Raw genomic sequence first — 23,065 nt, 5'->3', positions numbered from 1 at the left:
TGCTGCTACTTTATTTACCTGCACCTTCGGAGGTACAGCTGCTTGAAGCAGTGGGTGCTGTGGGAAGAGGTGTCCTGATCTGCACTGCTTCCGTAGCTCCCATTGGCTGGGAAGGGTGCTCCATGGCCAACGGAAGCATCCACTGGTACTTCAGAGGTGCAGGTAAATGACATGGTGGCAGCCCGCCAGTGGCTAGCCTTGGCAGATCATCTCTGGCTTATTGACCACCTTCGGTGTAGAGGAACAACTCCCAAGCATGTAGAGAAGACGTAAGGCATTCATATCTCGCTTCCAAGTGCTATTTACATTTTTCATGTAATTCGCTACCCTTACTGAAGACAGCCAGCTGAGAAAATAGGGACGAGCCACTGCTCCCTTAGATTTTTTTAAAGTAAGTTAATCAAGAATTTACACAATGTGGGTTTGTTGCATAAAGTAACTTCTCTAACATGGCACACTTGCATCTTATCCACTGCACCACACAGTGGCTAAACCAGTTTGGGTTATCCAAACTCTAACCACTATAATTTACGGTCATCATCTTCTAGAACAAAGGCTGGAATCTAGGCTACATGATCCCCAATATTCTCCTGCTGACTGCTAAATAGTTTTGCAATCCACTATGAATGTGTGCCATGTACTTAAGTAGTTAGCCTAGAAAGGGATTAGCAATTATTTTATTGGCTTAAATAGTAAGGGCCTACCCTAGGACTCTGAAAGTCAAGTGATTCAGATCCTTCTGTTAGGCTATTTTATCATGGATTTTTACTCTTGCTATCCTTATTTTCATTAACTTTTAAAAATGAGAAAAAAATATTAGACACACAATTTACTAAAGCACATTACATCTTTTCATGGTCTTCAGGAGAGTTGCCATAGTCAGGAGCAGCTTCCGTAGTTCAATTTCTTTTTCTGATTACAGATGCAGCTCTGTTTCTCACTGACTCTTGGGAGCTATTGACTGAGATACATCAAAGGAATACCTTAAAGGAAACAACTCTTTAGGACATTAGGTGTGAGGGAAAAAAACCCCTACCTTTAGTGATAGCTAAGGTTGTGGTAGGACACGCTCCATCTTCGCTAAACTTCTGTGCTTTTAAGGTTAAGGGGGAAGATGTGTGTTTATTTCCAGTTGCCTTCATCACTGTTGATAACGCACTCCAAAGCTTTCACTTTCATCTTAAATAAATATCCAAAAGCACAACATACCCAAACCTCAGCAAATTTGTACCCAAACAAACCCATGGGATTTTTATCACCATGTTAAGATAAAATAACTTTCTGAATGTGTAGTGGTTAGCTGTGCTGATGAGTCAAATGTTAAGGTTTTGGGTTAGAGATCAAACTTGATGGATTGGCAGCCATGTATTGCTTTTGGGTATCTTCTCAAGATGGAAGTGAAAGCCTCATGGAGTGTTCGTGTTGTCTACAATACTGCCAATAATAATAATGTGTAAAGGAATGTGCAAATCTTTTCCACTAACTTCTTTTTTTTTCTGTACTTTTTAAGATTTTGGATAGATGAGATATGACTTTCCACAACTTTAACTGTCACTTTTTTTCCCTTTTCTTCCTTTTTTTGCTTCCTATCCATCAACTTAGAAGTGATGATGAGTCCAAATGAGGTGATTCTCTGTAAATGCTCCTAGGCCAGTTCTCTGAGGTCAAAGATTTCTGCGAATCTAAAGTTATTCAGTGTCCTTCTATATACAGGCAGTCCCCGAGTTACGCGGATCCGACTTATGTCGGATCCGCACTTACGAACGGGGCTTTCTCGCCCCGGAGCTCGCAGGCAGCGGGACTGCCCAGAGCGCAGCGGTCCCGCCACCTCGACCTCCGGGGCGAGAAAAGCTGCTCCGGGTGCCCCTGGTCTGCTGGGGACCGTCTCCAGCAGACCAGGGACACCTGGAGCAAAGCCAGGGAGGCGGAGGGGTCCCGTGCCTCTGAGGCTTTGCTGTGGCAAAGCCTCAGAGGCGCGGGACTCTGCCGCCGCTGCGGCTTTGCTCCCGGTGTCCCTGGTCTGCTGGGGACGGTCCCCAGCAGACCAGAGGCACCGGGAGCAAAGCCGCAGCGGCGGAGGGGTCCCGCGCCTCTGAGGCTTTGCCAGAGCAAAGCCTTAGAGGCGCGGCACCCCGCCGCCGCTGCCACTTTACTCCCGGTGCCTCTGGTCTGCTGGGGACTGTCTCCAGCAGACCAGGGACGCCGGGAGCAAAGCCGCGGAGCACGCGGGCAGTGGACAGCCCAGACCCGCCGCGGCTTTCCCGCTGCCGGCATGTTCCGCGGCTTTGCTCCCCGTCTCCCTGGTCTGCTGGGAGGGGGGGGGGGGGACAGCCAGTACGCTCTGCCTCGGGCTTCCTGTAGTCAGCCGCTGGTCAGTTTCAGCAGCGGCTGAATCTGGATGCCAGTTCCGACTTACATACAGATTCAACTTAAGAACAAACCTACAGTCCCTATCTTGTACGTAACCCGGGGACTGCCTGTAGCCTGACTTTTCTCATTTCATCTCTCAGTGCTACACACAGTACAGTTTCCAATATCAGGTTGAACAAATCTGGCCATAGTATGCATTCTTGTCTCAATCTTTGCTTTCATTCTGAACCAGTCCTTCAGCTTTGTGTTTAGTCTTGCTGTAGATGTCTATTGACTTCATCAATTTCTCAGGGATGCCGTATATTCTTAAAACTTGCCATTATCCTTTCGAAAAAATGCTATCAGAAGTCTGTTTGAAGTCTTGTAGAATTTCTGTAACAGGTGTAGTTGTGTGTATTTCTTCAATATCTGTCTTATCAAAAATCACTGTTCTGTTGTACTTTGCTTACTGTTCTTCTGTAAGCACTGCTTCTACATATCTCTCACCAGAACATTCCAGGAAAAAACATTCATTTCCATCTGTAGTGCTCAGTCAGATGATTCCTCTGTAGTTCTTGTGCTCATTGGTATTGCTTTTTTTGGTTTATAGATCGGTTCTATTACCACTCATTGTCTCCCTCCCCCATTCACTTGGCACTTGCTGTTGCATGTAAGTTTTGTTGAATAGCATGTACAGGCAGTCCCCGGGTTACATGGATCCGACTTACATCGGATCCCTACTTACTAACTGGGTGAGGCAACTCCGCACTAGCTGCTTCCCCCTTGCAGACCAGGGAGACGCGAAGCTAGCGCCCCTCCCCCCCCCCCAGCAGACCAGAGAGACGTGGAGCGGCTTTTCTCAGCAGACACCTCAGCTTGAGAATAAAGGACTGAGGGAAGTGAGGTGTGGGAGAATAAAACTGAGCTCTGGAGAAATGTTTGGCTAGTGTTTCCCCTACAATATGTACCAGTTCCGACTTACATACAAATTCAACTTTAGAACAAACCTACAGTCCCTATCTTGTACGTAACCCGGGGACTGCCTGTACGTTACTTTTACTAAGTAAAATGTCACTCAAAATCTTTTATTTGCTAATTAATACTAAAGATGAACCAGTGTTTTCCCTTTGGTGTGTCTGGTCTTTACTTGGACATACTTTATCTTAATGTACAATCTTGTTAGTCAATTATGTATTTTTCATTATCAAATGTAGCTTCAGCAGCCATAACAATTACTTTTGTTGTAATGTTTTTTCTTGATGGACTTTTCTTAATATTGCCAGAATAATTTGGTGTTCTTTAGAACTAAGATCTTTGATCTCTTCTCAGTATTAATAGAAAAACAAAACTACCTTAAAACTTGTCTTCAGCTTGCATATGAGAGTGTGTTTACTGTTTTGGTAAACATGCTCAATAGACGTGCATGTACCTCTGAGGTAGATGTTTATAAAGATGGATTCATATAGTGAAAACCATTCTCATAATGTAAGGAAGGTTTCTATTTTAGTGAATTTTTATAGCCATTTTGTTAGTATAAGCTGTGAAAGAAAACCACTTGCATATTCACTCAATACGTTTTTAGCTATCTACTTGTTCTCTTGAATAATGAAACAAAGTAATAACTATACTTATCAATTTGTTATGTTTCAGTGACACTTTGTACATTTAAAAACCTGTTGTATAAAATATAATGATAAAATGGGTTAATAACTGTAAGGGTTCCTCTTCCCTAAGGCCATGTTGTAGAAAATTTAAGTGGCCCAGTCACCTTTACGTAGTGCAGAGCTATGCAGTTGTTTTTAAAAAACTAACAAAACTCAAAATAAGAAACATCTTAACTTCCAGGTTTCACTGCTTTTGAGACCTCTTGAGTTTTTCCTCAAGACTATGCTGAATTATTGTGCAGGGGAAAACACTATTTTTTTTAACCATGTGATTTCTTTTATGTTTCTGATGTCAAGAATTGTGTGTGATTTGTTTTGCAGACAAGGTAAATTCTCTTTACTATTTTGGCAATCAATTATACAATGGGTTGTTTTCTGGAATATGATTAGCCTGTGTAAATTACTTATTTTATGGCATATTTCAGATTTTGCTTAACTAGAAAATGTCATTATTTAAAGTCCAATTACATGAAATATCTTTTAAAAGGTGTTTTATCTCAGCAAGAATTTATCCATAAAATATTATATAATTAATGTGTTTCAGTTTCCATTGAGCCCAACTATAAAATGTTAAAAACGAATCAGACTCTAAAGTTGCAATGTGCTGATTGTAATGAAACAAGGTTCTATTCAATATTTTGTGACTGTGTGTGTTCTAAAAGTATGGTTCTTCCATGAAAAGTAGTTAAATAATTTAATATAATAAAATCTTCATAACAGATACGTTATCTGTTGAAGTAATAGCTGCTTGCTTTAGTGGCAGGAATAAGTGTTCCACCTGTTAGCCTTACAGAGTCAAAACAGCTGCAAATAGAGTGAGCTGTATTCTATTCTGGCCTGCTGCTTGTTAGAGTTGTTTAGCTACACCCAACTGCAGAAGCTGATTCTACCCGCAGTTCAATTTGTATACAATGCTAAAAACACTTGTCCCCCCTCTAGACTAGACCACCTCCAGGATTATGTGTCTGTTACTGCCTCTGAGCTAATAGATCTGGGATAAAATCCTGGGTCTAATGAAGTAATTGGGAGTTTTGACATTGCTTACAGTGAAACCAGGATTTGATCCTTGCTCTTTTAGCTCCAACAGTAGAGATTCATGCTTATAGATGCAGATGTTTTAGGTTCGTTCCCTGCCAATGACCTTACTTGGGGGACAGCTTCACAATCGCAGTATAGACTTGTAAAACTTGCAATTGAGAGTAGATTAGTATATGTCATCTATATAGTGAAATAAGATCTATCCATCTTGTACAATCTGAATTTTGATGTAGAACATACGAACGTCTTAACATGACCTTTTTCTTTCTTTGTTTCTTTCCTTCTTTACTACAATTTGCTTTATTGTAATAATGAATTCCAGAAACTATTACTGGGTATTTGAAACTGCTAACCACTATATTAAATAACCATAAACTTCAGTTTATTGTATTTCAGTAAATTAGTCTTCCTTGTCCTATAATGATTAATGAAAAATTAACCATGTTTGTTACAGTTTGTGTTTTAAAAAGAAGTTACGTTGGTTGCCAAACTGATGCCAGGACTTGGAACACCTTGGCAGGCCAGTACAAATGTTTTCAGGGCCAATGTTTTTTCAAGTGCTTGTCTTGGATCACTGATTAGGAAAGAATTTGATCTCTGATTGGAAACATGTTTTAAAAACAAAACAAATAAAATGCAGTGAAATATTCATCCTTACTGTTCGTTGTATACTTTTTTTTATATAGCATGGGAAGTACTTGAATAAGACAACTTTTAGAAGCCCACAGCTAGTTTGACATCATCTTTTTTGGAATAGGGTTTCAGCATAAATATGCTGAAAAGCTGTATTTTATCCAAACTACAGATCAATATACAAATTGCAAAATGTAAGTATATTTTTGTTCCGAAAGATCAGTATCAAATTTTATTTTTTATGTAAGAGAAATCTCTCTTGGCAAAACTTATGTCAGAAAGATAACCTTTTACTTCATATTACAGAATTTTGTTTTATTTTGTTGTCTGCCATGTTGGGCTTATTTTATCTCTCAAGGTATGCTCTTATATGGCATCACTTTCTTAAGAACAGCATTTTAATCTAAGAGATAAGATGTAAGTTCAAGAATTGAAGGACTTTTGTTTAGGATGTAATGTTCTAAGGCTGTTGACGGACAGATTGTTGAAACATGGAAGTCAATGCATCAAAAAGTTGTTTGTTTGCTTTGGCAGTTTGTCCATGACTGCTGAAAAATAGAGATACTAAAGATATACTATACTATTTCATACACTTTCAAAACATATACACCTAAAACTGTTTGTTGTTCAATATATTATAGTAAAATCTTGCTAATTTGCACATAATTAATCTATCCTTTCTCCGCTTCTTGTCCTGGTTTTCTTGACCAGCCAGTTCTCCCCCTTCCTTCCCTCCCTCCTCCTCCCATTCCAGTCCAGCTCTTGAACTCTCTTCAGTAGATTGAGGCAGCTGCCATCTCCAAGCTACCTGCTCATCAGTAGGAAGAGGTCATTGAGAGCACAGGAAAGACAGGCTCCTTTTCATTTCTTGGTCTTGGACTTGTCCTGATGTAGTCAGGAGCTGTAATTATAGGTAAAATCTTGGTAGGGCCCCTACAGCCATTGGTTAGATGTTAGAGCATGCTTGGTGTGGATGGAATCTTTGGGAAATGAAGGTGCAAAGCTCTGTTAGGTCTCTCTTCTAAGCAAGTTTAAATTGCAATTTTTCAAAAAAATTATAATTTGGCCAAATTTGGGTAGAGTTTCCCAAGGGTGGCAAAAGATACATGTTCTGAAGGCCACTCCACCACCAAATTTCAATTCCTATTTTAAAACTTGGGGCTAGTAAAAAAAAAAAAAAAAAAAAAAAAATCAAAGAAAACATCACACTTTTTTAACATAGACAAAACAATAATATTGTTCCTCAGACTTAGAAGTAGTTGAGCTGCTTGGTCTGAAAAATTTCCTCCAAAATCAGTCTGTCAGTACCTCACGTGGAATGTCTTAGTCCAAATAGTTAAAGTTATCAGACACTGAAAACAGGATATAATAATGGAATGCGTTGGGCAACCTTAATAATAGGCATTGCTGTCTGTCACGTTTATAATAATATGGTGTACATATGCATGTGTATACTGGCAGATTGACTGGATCAGATGCAAGGAAACTATACCACAAGTCACAACACAAGTGCCTCCTCCCTATCTTCTTCTCTCTCTACTCCCTCTCTGCCACTGAGAAAACAAGCATTTGCCCACTCCTTGTATTTCACTCATCTGATACCAGATGTTCCATACTTCTACCCTCTGCTGATATGGTCTGGGACAATGTTTCTCAATCTTTTTTTATAAAGTACCCCTTTAAAAAAAATTATAAGTACCCCCACTATCTACAGTTTTCAGACACACAATTTTTTCTACCATTGCAACACATTTGTTTAAAGAACTTAATCATAGCTGGGTGGGCGATAAAATTTTTGTGTGTATTTAAAAAAAAAAGTACAAAAATAATAGTGCTGTACAACTTAAAACAAAAATTCAGTTTTCTCCAAATTTCAATTGTGTTGATGGTCCCCCCCCCCAACTTCTCTTGAGTACCCCTAAGGGTACTCGTACCACTGGTTGAGAAACACTGGTCTGGGAAACTGGATGATACCAGTGAATAAATGTAACTGAGTATTGCTATTGATGCTGAAGCTTATGGAATCTAAATACTTTTGCCCTGATCCCACCAAAATATTTCCCTCCCTTGGCAAAGGATACAAATATTAACTGATTTTTAAAAACCTTTCTTTGTAGTAGAATGTTCGTTAAACTTCAGTAGTTTTGGAAAGCCTTAAGAAAAAAATGGTGTTTTGTCCCTCAACTAGTTCTAAGTACCAACAAAATGTGAGAGGACATTGAATTCACATTTAGGAGGAGCAGTGCATATTCATCTCAGTGAAATGGACTTGTATTTTTCCCCTTTAGCCTGATATTGTCTTCACTGTAACTTCATTCTTTCATGTGAAAATGGGCATTTTTCAGCAACTACTTGGGACTTAAGTGGCCTCTGACCCTTTCAGAGCTAAAATGTATAAATATTAACATTTCTCTGAATTTTATATGAAACTGCTGATGAGATCTACATAATTTAATATTTATTCACCATAAACGTTTTAGAAAATAAAGTTAAACTACATGATAATCATGCTTTAATTAGACATTTTGGATTTTTTCCCCTTTTGGAGACTATCATCTGTAATATATACTAGTAATAGTGCTTGTCCAAATTTTGCAGATCTGCATTACCTTACTGTATTTCAGTGAGAGACTCAGACACTTCTGCAAACCCAAGATGAAAACAGTTAGGTTACACAGGTGTAACTGATGATGGAATTTGTCCTGTAGAGGCTCTGTTACAGATGGAGACATGCAAGATGAAAGGTATCTGGCTTGATTTTTTTCAAAGCTCATGCTGAGTTGGTCATGATAGTTATTTGAAAACACCACCTTTTTTTACTTGAATGCTTGTCCACCTTTAAAATAATGGAGAAGTATTAAAGATGGAATCACATGATACCTTTTTTAAACTCACTTTTTCAGAACCACCTTCTAAAAACAAGTAGTTCTAATTACCACCTTGCTTTCCCCTCCAACTCAGCATCATTTTGGTAGTTTGAATTCCAGGTTATCTTTGTTTTATAGCATTTTAAAACTGACATTACAACTATTAGATTTTAGCACTAATCATTCTCAGAATATAGAGGCAAGTAAAATCAAGTTTGAATTGAAGAATGGAGTTGGAAAGATTAAAAAAAGTGTATTTGGAATGTGATTTGAAGTCCTGGGGTTTTTTTTTTTTTCATGAAGCTCCAGAGTAAAATATATTTAGTGAAACCCAAGTTTTCAGCAGTGTAGGACTTTCCAAATTTGTATAGAATTAATTTCTGTCTGATCTTGAAATAGTTACTGTTGCTTCATACCACGCAAAAATATAATTCAGTGTCAGGGTGTCAGGAATGAAAAGAATCAATGTTTCAAGCGATGTAGAGAAAAACTTCTTAACTGCCTGTGTTATAGAAGCCTGAGTAATAAATATGAAGATTTGATATTTAACAAATCTTGGAATACAGGCAGTCCCCGGGTTACGTACAAGATAGGGACTGTAGGTTTGTTCTTAAGTTGAATCTGTATGTAAGTCGGAACTGTCGTCCAGATTCAGCCACTGCTGAAACTGATCAGTTTCAACAGCGGCTGAAACTGGATGCCAGTTCTGACTTACATACAGATTCAACTTAAGAACCCCAGGCATCCCCAAGTCAGCTGCTGCTGAAACTGATCAGCAGCTGATTCCAGGAAGCCCGGGGCAGGGGCTTCCTGTAGTCAGCCACTGGTCAGTTTCAGCAGCGGCTGACTTGGGGATGCCTGGGGCAGAGCAGCTGGGGTGCTGCTGGGTTGGTCCAGTAGCGCCACCGCTCCTCGGTGCTACTGGACCAACCCAGCAGCACCCAAGCTGCTCTGCCCCAGGCATCCTGATTCAGCCGCTGCTGAAACTGACCAGCAGTGGCTGAATCAGGACGCCTGGGGCAGAGCAGCTGGGGTGCTGCCGGGTTGGTCCAGTAGCGTCCAGAGCGGCGCTACAGGACCAACCAGCAGCGCCCCAGCTGCTGTACCACAGGCGTCTGGAGCAAAGCCGCGGAGCACGGGGGCAGCGGGACAGCCCAGACGCGCCGTGGCTGTCCTGCTGCCCTCGGACTCCGCGGCTTTGCTCTGCTTTGCTCCCCGTCCCCCTGGTCTGCAGACCAGAAGGACGGGGAGCAAAGCGGTGGAACACGCGGGCAGCGGACAGCCCAGACACGCGTCTGGGCTGTCTGCTGTCCGCGTGTTTCGCCGCTTTGCTCCCCGTCCTTCTGGTCTGCAGACCAGGGGGATGGGGAGCAAAGCAGAGCAAAGCAGCTGAACACGCGGGCACAGACAGCCCAGACGCGTCTGGGCTGTCCGCTGCCCGCGTGCTCCGCCGCTTTGCTTCCTCTCCCTGGTCTGCTGGAGACCAGGGAGAGGGCCCCGTTTGTAACTGCGGATCCGACTTAAGTCGGATCCGCGTAACTCGGGGACTGCCTGTATTTGGGAAAGTTCCAGAAAACTGGGGGAAAAAATCTTGGCTCAGTCAAACAATGTGTGCCTTAATACAGCTGAAGTAGATGTCATGTCTAGGAACCAAGATTGTAGGTCACATATAAAATGAGGGACTGTAATTGGAAATAACTTGAAAAGAATTGAGAAGTCATCATGAATACTCAACTGAACATGTGATGGGATGTGTAAGAGTGCATGTGCAATCGTTGGCTGCGTAAACTGATTTTTTAAAATCAGAAATGGGGAGATATCACTCAAAATGTACAGCATTAGTCTGACCATTTTTAGAATGCTGTGTCTATTCCTAGTCATCCAACCTAAAGAGTATCAACAAATTGGAAAGGATTAAAAAAGAACTAGAAGAATTATCTGAAATCTGAAAAATTTGCCTTTCAAATGAGAGACTAAAGAAGAAATGTCATCTATTTATCTTAACAAAGGGAAGGTTAAGAGGTGTCTAAATCATGACCTATACATGAGGACACAATTTTTGATACCAGCGAGCTCATTAATGTATTAGACAAAAGCATAACATACTTCAGTGGCTGACATCTGAGTATAGACAAATTCAGATTAGAAATATGATGCAAATATTTAAGGAGGGTAATAGATCATTGGAACAATATCCCTGGGAATACGGTGAATTCTCGTTTGCATGAAATCTTTAAATAAAGATGTGCTGTAGCTCAAGAAGTGGATTTGATGTGGGAATTACTGGGTGAAAAATCTGTTTCGTGTTTTTTGTTACACAGGAGGACAGATTGCATGATCGTAATGGTCTCTTCTGGCATTAAAATTAAGGAGTCTATGAAAAATATAGGCTCTCTACCAACACTGGCCAGACTTAGTCAAGAATTGTCTGTGTGTAAAATCTATTTTGAATCTAGCACTCTATATACACAGAAATCATGTGAGATAGAGTTAAAACTTGGGTGTGCCTTTTTTAACGTGTGTATTCAATGAAAGAACATATAATACCCCAAGCAACATCATCTGCACATCATTTTGAAAACATTTTCTCATGACAATTGCATAAATTAATAACCTGCTGGGAACAACATGATCCTATTTGTTAAGGCAGATGACAATACATTTCTTCCAGACAGGAAAGAATCTATATTGTTAAGTTGACCTGATAGTTCAGCTCATTGAAAAGGCAGCTATTTTGACAAGGAGAGTAATTCTTCCTGTGTAGCAAAGTGAACAGCAGTATTTAAGTTGTATAGCTAATTTTAACCATCTCACTTTTTGCATCGTCTTATTTATAAACAGTATAAAAAGTTCACTGTAGGTCTAAATATTTTAGTTATACATGTTGTCTGCCAAAGGATTTTAGGAAGAAAAGGTGTTTCAACTAATATATTTTATTGAACAACTTCTGTCAGACACACGTGATTTTGAGCTTTTCTTCATAGGATTATCAGAATCCTTTATTGGTTCTATTTTCTGTGCAGAATTCCAAAGAAAGGGTACTACATTGTAGTCCTTATTAATTTTTAATTGCGATAGACATAGTTTTGGGGTGTTATTGCTGGGAATAGGCCATATTCTATTCTGTTGTACTTGAGAAACTTTATTCAAATCAGTGAGCTTTCAGGAGGGCAAGATTTGGTTATGTTTGGAGTGAGCAAAGCTTTTTTTGGAGGTCACAGGTTAGTTCTGTTTAAGTTTAGCCTCTGTCTTCTGTTCCATTAATCCAGAAGGCATTTATTGTTTGGAATCTATATATAGTTTCAAGTATTTTCCTCCCAGGTTCAGCCAGTTTCAGGTGACTGCTGAATGGGGGGGGAGGGGGAAGAGGGAAGATGTCATCTCAGATTTTAAATAAAGCTATGTGTAGCATTTGAACATCTTATTTTTTCATATATTCACTAATTTAGATATCTAAAATGTGTATATCAACTTTATCCTAATATTTTGAACTTCTGGGTTTAAGTGCAAGTGACTTGGGCTTGGAAAGTATTATGTTTGAGTTTTGGACAGAGATTTTGCACATTGGTGTAGCTCTTCCTGTGTCTCTTTAGTGCTTTTTTTTCTTTCAACTAATATTGTTTAAAATTTTATCTTCCATGTTAGTTATTTAAATTATGAGGCTGCTTGTAACAGTTTAATTTCTTTAAATTTGTTAACAAAACTTCAGAGGGATGAGGTTCTGTTTTCAAGAGGTATATTTGCCATGTTTTAACACAACCTCAAAGGCTATGTAAAAGGAAACTGTTCATCCTAGCATTTAAAGTTGCATATCAATTGCTAGTAAGCATTATGGATTTTGATGATTCTTTGATATTATTGCATGTTGCAATGTGACTACAAAATGATATTTTAAGTGGTGGGGATTGTGATTGCTGCTTACTTGAGGTGTGCTTGTGTACTGATGCTGTAATCTAATCTTAATATGATTTATGTGGAAATATTTCTTACAATGCACTGTAAAATGAATGCTTATTTCTTATGCATGTGTGCATGCATGTGTATATAATTCAGCCCACTGGAAGAAAATGAAACAAGATGATTTAATTACCTCTTAATGAGGTTGAAATTTGTATCCTTTTCTTGTGCTATGGGATTAATATACCTTTCCCTTCTTTTGTGCAGCCCAGATGGCTTTCTGCATTTTTTTTCCTGAACATTTGTATCAATATGGATCATATTGCATAAGGTAATTGCAGTCAATAAACAAAGATATGCTCAGCCCTCTGGCTTACAAGCATGCGCTAAAGTAGTTGAGGAAACTTAGGGTATGTCTACTCTACCAAGTTTTGTCAAGGAAACTAATGTTAACATGCAGAAATTACAAAAAAAGTTGTCAAAGCATTTTTATACTTGCTACCTCTGTCGACAGATTTTAATTCATGGTTTAAGCTCCTTCCTTGTTAGCTAGACAGTGCATTGTGGATATATATCTGTTTGTTGCTAGATGTTGTGGTACCATAGAACAGAGCGCAAGATATCCACATGGGACTGTGCAAAATGACCTGTCAGGCACCGTTTTGTTTAGGGGCTTCTGGCATCCTTTCAAGTCTCCCCCCCCACCCCCCAATAGCCAATCTTTGTTGTGCACTCCGACATGTGCAGCGAGAAAGAATGGATCCTGCACTTCTCTTGCATGCTCTATTAACTATCCTGAGGATGCATGGCAGCGAAGATCATCTTGAAATCACTGACAGAGGAAGAAGACTTGGAGGAGCTCAATAGTGTGAATGATATGGGCAATGGAGGAAGATATGAAAGCTAATTCTCCTCCACCTACCCACATTTATCTTCCTTATTGGGTGACACCATCATGCCCCACCACCCACTTCCAGGGATGATTTTAGGTCCTTTCAGGAACTCTCCAAAAGTAACAGATTCTCTGGTAATCTCCTTCTTCAATTTACTAGACATAGCACAAACTCATGGGCATTTTACATGCCTCTCCCGCAGCCAAATTGGCTCTACCCATAAACCCAGCCCTAATGGATCTGAGTAAGACCATAGGGCAAACCTCAGCCTTAGGGATGTAAGCAAGTAGTCCAGTACACAACTACTCCCTTCTCCCTCCACCCCCTCCGCTGCCTCTGTGTGAGAGGGGGCAGGAGCTGGTGCTAGGGGGGAGCTGGCTTAAAATCCAGTTCCCCCAACACTGTCTCCCTGGTGCTGTCTGCCCCCGTGCCCTGTGCTGCTGCCTCTGTCAGGCGAGGTAGGAGAGGCTGCTGTGAGACAGCCTTTTCCCACAGGGGACTGAGGCTCACTGCTGGCAGAGGATGCTCCGGCAGCAGCCCCGTCCATGGTGGTCGCAGCGGGGAGCCCTCCCATTGCTAGGGATTGCTTTTTATATTTAAAAAGCAGAACCACAGTGGTCCTAGCTCTGTCCTGGCTCATGCTGGTCCAGGACCTATCCCCACTACAGCTCTGCAGTTTAAATATAGTAGGGGCCAGGCTGCCTGCATGCTAGGCTCCTGCTAAATTTAAACTGCAGAGCCATGGGAAGTCGGGGGTGGGGGAGAGCAGCAGGGTAGCTCAGGGACCATCGTGAGCTTGAACAGAGCACCTTCCCTTATCAACTAATCATGTAGTATGCAGCCGCTCCCTAAGTTACGACCACCTCTACTTACGACCAAAGCAGTCGTAAATGCAGATCCGAGTTACAAACAGCGATCCGCGCTTATGAACAGCGCAGTCGCCATGTAACTCTATGGGATCTGCGTTACGAACACTTCGAGTTACGGACCAAGTGTTGGTCCGTAACTTGTTCGTAACTCGGGGAGCGGCTGTAATTCGTATTGTCTACACAATTAGTCAGTTACCCACCTCTTAACATCCTTACTTGGCCACCATCCCTCTGGTATGCAAGAGACCAGATAAGAACTATTATGTAGCGCCTCAAGGATCAGACTTCTTTTCTCACCCAACTCCATAGTTGTAGAAGCATCTCGCACTACACCCTATGATAGGGATTGGAAGTGTCTGAATTTATTTGGGAGGAGGGCATACTTCTTCTCCTCTACCCTCCAGTTCAGGATTGTGAATTACTGTGCCTTACTAGCAGGGTATACACACAATGTCTTTGAACAGATCTCATCTTTTATTGAGCACATCTACCGGACAACAAGAGGGAGCAATACAGAACAAACATCAATGAAAGAGCCCTTATTTCTTGTACTGCACTACAGGCCGCTTTAGACTGAGGTCACATAGGAGTTGGTTCAGTTTCTCTGGCCATAGTTATAAGGTATGAATCCTGGTTGCATTTATCGGGATTTGCCAGAGAATTCCAGGCAACACTAGAAGACCTGCCCTTTGAAAAGTCAAAACTGTTTGCTGAGACCACAGATACATCTTTCCACATGCTGAAGGACTTCCAGTCTACCTTTAAAATCTCGGGTATACATGTGCCTGGAACCAAAAGAAAATGGGAAAGATTCTTTACCCAGAGGTATAAGACCCCCTCTTTTACCCAGCCTCGAAGGCAATATGAAAACAGATGCAGACAGCACCAAACTAGATGCAGACAACCATTAGATCAGCCAGCAGTCTCTCAGCCTTCAACAAACCTTTGGAAGAATTGGTCAAGGTTATGACGGTCTTTTTCATCTACCCCTTCACCCCCCATGAGTTTGCTGTCATGTGGGAACTGAATCATGTGTTGTAACTGGGGGCAATAGAACGTGTACCTCACCATCACAGGAGAAAGGGGTTTTGCTCCCACTATTTTCTTACAGTTAAAAAACCAGGAGGATGGAGGCCTATTTTAGACCTACACAACCTCAGTCGGTTCATTTTTCCACAGTACTTCAAAATGGTAACCCTGTTTACAATAATCCCTGCCTTGGAGAAGAAAGACTGGCTGTTGGCTCTCGATCTGCAAGACACACATTTCCACGTTTTAATATACCCGACACACAGAAAACAGTGAAGCTGGGTGTCTACAACTACCATTTCCAATACAGAATACTCCCATTCGTCCTGTCCACAACCCCATAACTATTTTCCAGAGTCCTTGCGGTGGTAGGAACGCATCTTTGGAACATGTGAGTCGTCATCTTCCCATATCTAGAAAACTACCTGTTGAAAGCATCGACCTACTGTGGCACAGAATGAGCGGTCAGTATCTCCAGAACATTCTTCCACAAGCTCATTCTAGTGTTAAATTTTCAAAAGTGCAAATTAGCTCCAACACAACAGCTGGAGTTTATTGGAGTTCACTTAGGTTGCAGATTTGTTGTACTTAAAAGTACTGCACAGGATCTTTTCGGGGGAAAAGGCAAAACACCACATTTATTGGTAATACACAGGTAGCAATCAACCCTTATCATGTGCATAGGATTTATCACCCTCATGCACTCACACACACACACAGACACACTGTCTTGTTGTTGCCAATAGTTGCTCCCCCTGACTGCCCTGGCCAGGTGAGTTAGGTGGGGGAGGGGTGGAGCCGGGCTTCTGCTGATCCAGATTGATGCTCCCATGTTGACAAGATCAAACCCAGAGTCCCCCTGCAAGATGCCTTAGATTTATAGATCTCCCCTCTCATGGAGATCTACACCAGCTAGTCATCATATGCATATGCATAATCTGTGACAGTCGTCATATGCATATGCAGTTAGACATCTGTGGTGCTACATTCACCTTCAAAGAAGGTGCTTCCAAAAGCAGGTTCTTGCTGCTGATTCCCAAGGTGTCCATTTGTCCAGTCTTCTTTCAGTGAGCCCACTTCATAGGTCCCATTGTTCTTTTCTTTGTTCTTAGATCTGGCTGCCAGCCACTGCAAGTGCCCTGAGGTGCTTATCTTCCACACTTTGTCCATTCACACCTCATTTACTCGACAGGGCCATTATCTTTACCTTACTTATTCTTAGTGTAATTCTACCAAAACATAACACAAAAGACTTAATACAGTAAAACTACAGTAGTCCTGCATCCAATTGTACGGCACTCCCGATAGTCTGGCATCAAAATGGCAAGAACCTAGTGAGTGAGCTTCAGCAAAAAACAAGTCACAAGACAGCAGCTAAACCGAGCGAAACTGGACGGGACCAAGTCAGTCTGCCACTGGCATTGTGTGACCCTGGACAGTGCTTGTGCTACAATAAAAAGCGTTAAAAACACTTTATATACACTGTGTGTGAGAGAGAGACCATTTTACAATACTCCCTGATAGTCTGGCATAGCTGATAATCCGGCCCCACCTAGGTCCCAAAGGTTCCGGATTATTGGATATCTACTGTACAAAGTTTCTATGTTCTATATGAAAAGGTACAAAGTTTCTATGTAAAAGGACTTAATACAAAGCTATATAAAAGAACATGATACAAAGTTAAAAACTTCAATGGGAAAATTAATAATATAGAGATTTATGATTTATACCGAGATGTATCTACAGACTGGCCATGGCATCTCTCCTTTATCAAAGATTTCTAGAGCTTACAGAGCTGGTAGAAACAGCACGAAACAGCCCTCAGGTCATGACAACGCTTTGCCTGTAACTATTGGGTCACATGGCAGCAGTCACATTCGTGGTCCAGCATGCTTGACTACAAATCAGGTCACTGCAGTCATGGGTAAGAACCGTTTACAGAACGCACTTTCACCACATCAGCAAACATCTTGCTATATCGATCAGAATAAAACAATCCTTATCGTGGTGGACAAAGCAACACAACATTTGGAAGAGGATTTCATTTCACCCCAAACCACCATTGGTGACACTCACCATGGATGCATCTCTCTTGGGATGGGGTGATCACATTTACCAACACGCAGTTCAAGCACGCTGGTCTCTAGAGGGGTCCGGACTTCACATAAATCTGTTGGAACTCAGAGTGGTACCCAAACAAGACAGTGCAAGTTTTTACAGACAATTTAACCCTGATACTATCCACTATGTATGGAAGTGGTTCAGCTATGATGGTGGTGCATTTTGTACAACATCCACCTTCAAGCCACCTACCTGCCAGGCAAAGACAATTTCATGGTGGACAAATTCAGGATGCATTTTTGCCTTATATCATGAATGGGAGCTTGATACCAACATGCTGATCCCGGTATTCAAACTTTGGGGGTACCCAACAATAGACCTGTTTGCAACCAATGCAAACATCAAAAGCCCATAGTATTGCGTCCGAGCTGGCATGGGGCCTCAATCTCCAGGGGACACCTTCACTGTAAGGTGGAATGCACCCCTCATGTATGCTTTTCCGCCGATATCACTTCTCCATCACGTACCCCTTAAGATAAAACAGGACAAGGCCACAGTCATCCTAATAGTGCTCTGCTGGCCCAGACAGATTTGGTATCCTTATGTTTTTCACATGTTGACAACGGCTCTATGGCACTTTCCAATGCTCCCTCATCTCCTCTCACAGAATGGGGTCAGCCACGACATCTGCGTGGTCAGGCACTACATCTTTGAGTGTGGCACCTTGCAGGTTCACAGTGATAGAGATATCTTGCTCCACATCTGTACAAGAGATCCTCCTGAACTGTTGCAGGCCATCTACCAGAAAATCATACCCATATAAATTGAATAGATTTTCTATATGGTGTAATGAGCAGGTGGAGGGGAGGAAGGGGTGATACCCGCACCAGCCTCTCTTCCCCATATACTCAAGTACCTGTTATTCCCTAAGTAAGAACACGGGGATCTTCCTCAGTTCTTTGAAAGTGCACTTGGCTGCAATAACTGCATTTCAACTTCCTGCAGAAGGTACCTCTGTATTCACTCATCCCACCATCAAACGCTTCGTGAAGGGTATCCAAAATACCTTCCTACCTATAAAGACCCCAACTCCAGCCTGGGTCCTCAGTTTAGTGTTAAAGGTGTTAACAGGCAAGCCATTTGAACCCTTTGCCACCTGCTCAATGCTTCACCTATCCATGAAGGTGGCCTTCCTAGTAGCCAATGGCTTCTGCCTGTCCCACCATCCTCTCCCCCCCTTCCCCAACCTTCCCCCTCCAAAATCCTGCATGTGCACAATAGGAAGGCAGCCCTGCACATATTAGATGTCTGCAGGGCAATTGCATTTTATTTAGTTCTCTCTAAGCCACACTGCACGTCTGCAAGACTATTTGTTTCAACTACCGAAAGATCCCAAGACATGGTAATTTCTAAACAAAAGCTGTCCAAATGGGTTTCCGATTGCATACAGTTCATTTACCCTACCTTTGACCAGGAGCCTCCATCAGTAGTACGAACTCATTCTACAAGGGCAATAGCTGCTTCCACAGCATACCTAAAGAACGTACCTCTGACATCTGCAGAGCTGCAACTTGGGCTTCTGCACACTTTTACTAAACATTATGCACTAGAAACTTACACAGCCCATGGCATGCACTTTGGACACACTATATTATCCGTGGTGCAGAACAAGGAACCGAAGCTCCCTCCTCTGATCATGAGTACTACTTCATAATCAGCTAAGGTGGAGTGCCCCCAGGGACGCTCCTTTGAAGAAAAGAAAGTTAATCATGTTGTGCAGTAACTGAGGTTCTTCAAGGTGGTTGTCCCTGTGGGTGCTTCACCACCCACTGTTCCTCCCCTCTGCTTTGAAACTCTATTTCTGGGGCAAAGAAAGAACCGACAGGCCAGCTGGCTATGCATACTATCTTAATTCTCCAACTAAAGGCATAGTGGTGCCCCAGACATCTAAGAAGGAGCACCCACAGGGACAGCCATCTCGAAGAACCTCAGTTATGCACAAGGTGACTAACTTTCTCTTGTAGTGAGAAATGATGAAGTTTTGTCAACAAAAGGCAGTTTTCCTCAATAAAACTTGTCCATGTGGATGAAGCTTCGGTGTCATGGGGTGTGGATACCCCGCACTGGGCCGCCAGGAGGGCTTAATCTCCTGGTAGTATAAAAGAGAGCAGCTCAGCTCAGTCTTGGCTGGACGTTGGGGAAGAAGGATCTGTTACAGGATCTCCAGAGGTGGACCATCCAGAACCCCAGACGATGGAAGCTGGAGACCCGGGAAGGTGTATCGAGCCTTCCGAGCTAGTGGCGCCACAGCGGGAGACTTGTCCCGTGGAGCCGGAGGACCCAGAAAGTACATGGATCACCCCATTGCCAGAGTGGGTAGGAAGTGACCCTGGAATGGGTGCAAGTGATACTTCCCACTCAAGTGAACTCAGTGTGTTAAGGTGGGATTCCCTGCTGAGAGAGTGGCAGATCACTTCTTCACTGACAGGGCCTGGGTTGGGGTCTGGTAGAGTAGAGTGATCCTTGGCTCTCCCTAACCAGAGCTGCTGCCCCAATCCCTTTGACTCTAGCCATTAGGTTATATTGCTGTTTCCAAGGGCTACTATATAGACTTTGGCCATTGGGCTGCGCTCCCTCAGGATGGGGCAGGCTTACGACATGATACGTGGGCTAGTCTACACTCGCAGCTTCTTGTGTGAGTAATATGCAAATGAGGCTAAGCGTGGAATATCGCCGAGCCTCATTTGCATACCTAATGAGCCACCATTTTTTTCAGAAGAGGCTCTTGCGCAAGAATAAGCGTCTACACTGCCCCTTTTTGCGCAAGAAAAATCCTCTTGCGCAATGCCGTTGCACCTATTACTTTTCAGGAAGAACGGCATTGCGCCCGAGGATTTTCCTTGTGCAAGAAGGGGCAGTGTAGACGCTCCTTCTTGTGCAAGAACCTCTTCTGAAAAAAATGGTGGCTCATTAGGTATGGAAATGAGGCTCTGCGATATTCCATGCTTAGCCTCATTTGCATATTACTTGCGCAAGAAGCTGCGAGTGTAGACATAGCCTTGGTGTGGGACTTGTCTACACTTTAGAATGCTGCAGTGGCATAGCTATAGTGCTTAGTGAAAATGCTACCTATGCTGGTGAGAGAGCTTCTCTCATCGGTGTAGATATTCTATCTCCTCAAGAGGCAGCACCTGTGGTGATGGGAGAAGCCCAACATTGTGCTTTATACATCTGGATTTTGATTGATTTAACTGCATAATTCGGAGGATTTTCCACACCCCTGAGCGATGTAGTTATATAGTTATAAACAGGGCTCACCGAACCGCAGAGAGCCCCACTCACCAGCCGCGTTGTCCGGCGATCTGCGCATGCGCAGATCGCCCGAACCCGGCTCTTTTGGGTTACAATCTACTCACCACCGGCGAGTACATTGTATTATTTGTCGAGCCCTGGTTATAAATTAGTAGTGTATATCCAGTATCTACCTGTATTATGTTTTGTGATATTTTATTTTAACTGTTCATATTACAGTGGGAAGGTTGAAGATTAAATGTGTGTTAACTCTAGTATTCAAGGATATCAACTGCAATGTTTTCACTGATATTGACTATTCTGGATGTTACTAATGTTGCAGAAACATCTCAGGAGATCAAATTAGAAACAATTTAAAGAATAGTTTCCATGACCCTGTATATTTGACTTATTTTAGTCATTATAAACAGAAGTAACTCAGCACAATTGAAATTTCTGTCAGTCTCCTGTGACATTATTCTACAGTGTTTGCTGTACTTCAGAGTGTTGTTCATGAATACAATACAAAACCTCTTTTACTTATAACTCCAACAACACTAAAGCTATGGGATTTATATTTCAGCATGAGTGATTTCAAGTTGTTTCCTGTAAGTCATCCATGTTTTACTGGAAATTTATTGAAGTAATTATTCCAAAGGAAAGATGCTTCTCCCTCTTCTCTCCACCTCCCCCCAATTTGGCTAAATCCATTGCCAAAGTGGAATGAGAATGTCCACACTAGAACTTCTTCGTTATTCTGGAATTTTATTTCAGTTAATTTCCAAGTGTAGACAAAGCCCTAAACTACTGCAGAGCAGTGTAGCCTGAATGCATTGCTTCTGCAGAATAATTTAGAAACTGATTCCTGAGAATTATGAGTTTTTTCAGGATGGAATTCTTATGCAATTCTTCAGTCATTCTGTCCCTTTACATCTGGAAATTGCATTTTTAAAAAACTGGTTAAAAGTCCATTAGATTGGGTTGTCAGTATTAAAAACTCAGGTTCATTGATTGAGACTAGCAAGGACTGTTGCCATTCTCTGGTCTGACCTCCTGCATAACACGGGCCAGAGAATACCTCCGTTGTATCTTGTTTTGAATAACTGAATATCTTCTAGAAACACATCCAGTCTTGATTTTTAGTAATTGCCTGTGATGGAGAATCCAACGTAAACCTTAGTAAAACTTTCCAATGCTTAGTTACTCTGTTAAAAATTTGTACCTTATTTCTAATTTGAATGTGTCTATCTTCAACTTCTAGCCGTTAAAATCATGTTATACGCTTGATGCTAGATTGAACAGCTCATTTTCAAATTTTTGTTCCCATGTAGGTGCCTATGGTCTGACCTATGCTACAGGCTTAGATTTGATGTAAGCTGCTTTACATTGACTTAGCTGTGGAAATGTCTTCACTTAGGCTTTGTTAAGAATGTGACCATGTACATGTTTAAATGGTTAACCAATGTGTCTGTGCTCATTGGTTAACCTTCATGATTACACACAAGGGCTCCTCCCCCACATCCCATGCTGCTGCCTCTAGAATAGAGGCAGCAGCATGGGGGGACAGGCGGGAGCCGTTTTTCCCCCCCCCACTGTTCCCTGTGAGCACCATTTCCCACCTATACTGGAGGCAGCTCTGCGGGAACCTGCCCGCCCTCGCCCCGCCAAGTATTAACGTGTAACTGCTGAAACTTGCCCAAAAAGCCCTTATTTTAACATCCCTCGTCTTCACTACCAAGAATTGTTGACAAAACTTATGTCAGCACCCAGAAGTCACGCTTGCTCCCTCTATTGACAGATCATGTCCACATTGGAGGCACCATCATCAACAATGCAAGCAATGCATTGTGGGTATGTGTCCCACATTGCAGTGCTGTGGGAAAGCGGAGCTGATCAGTGCACATCTTGGGATTCCCTCAGAGTTCTCCCACAGCTGCCTCAGCTGCAAGGAGTAGCACCATGAATAGCTCTGTGAGCTCTCAGTGCTGAGGAATGTCAACGCAGCACAGCAGCCTGTTCCCCCTCCCTCCCTGCAACAGCCTGCCCTTCTGTTGCTAGTATAGGGCAGAACAGGAGCAGTCCAATGATTTGCTCATTGTTCCCAAATAAAGCAGCACACTTAGTTCCCAGATACTTCCTGGAGCTTTGTAAGGGGAGGGGAGCACAAATGCAGGACAGCAGAGATCAAAACACTGAACAGAATGATCAGGGCAAGCATCATGGGATGCCAGCAGAAGCCAGTTCTATCAACAAAATAAACAGCAGTGTCTACACTGGTTCTTTTGTTGACAGTAAAGGGAGGGGAAAAAGAAAAAAAGTGTCTTGTGGGGGTGGACGTGTTTTTGCTGCCGAAACTAGGTTTTTTTCCTAACAGAGTTGCATTGCAGTGTGTATGCATCCACTTTTTTGTCTCCAAAACTTTGTAGTATAGACAAGGTCTTAAATTTGTCTCCCACGAGAGTAAATACCTTCCT

The 23,065-nt window shown here is 42.1% G+C and overlaps 1 protein-coding gene and 1 long non-coding RNA gene across 2 annotated transcripts in view; both read left to right on the top strand.

Moving 5' to 3' along the window:
- Positions 1 to 23,065, top strand: part of CDYL (chromodomain Y like) — a 153,954-nt gene that overhangs the window by 5,478 nt on the left and 125,411 nt on the right. The window lies entirely within an intron of this gene.
- Positions 2,323 to 23,065, top strand: part of LOC142827183 (uncharacterized) — a 38,378-nt gene continuing 17,635 nt past the window's right edge. The window contains exons 1-2 of the long non-coding RNA XR_012901672.1: positions 2,323 to 8,428; positions 12,716 to 12,779. This is a non-coding gene — a long non-coding RNA (uncharacterized LOC142827183). The remainder of the gene's footprint in view (positions 8,429 to 12,715; positions 12,780 to 23,065) is intronic.

Source organism: Pelodiscus sinensis, chromosome 2, assembly GCF_049634645.1.
Source record: "Pelodiscus sinensis isolate JC-2024 chromosome 2, ASM4963464v1, whole genome shotgun sequence".
In the NCBI taxonomy this organism is placed as follows: domain Eukaryota; kingdom Metazoa; phylum Chordata; order Testudines; family Trionychidae; genus Pelodiscus; species Pelodiscus sinensis.
The sequence above is the reverse complement of the archived record's forward strand: the minus strand, read 5'-3'. Positions and strand labels throughout refer to the sequence as shown.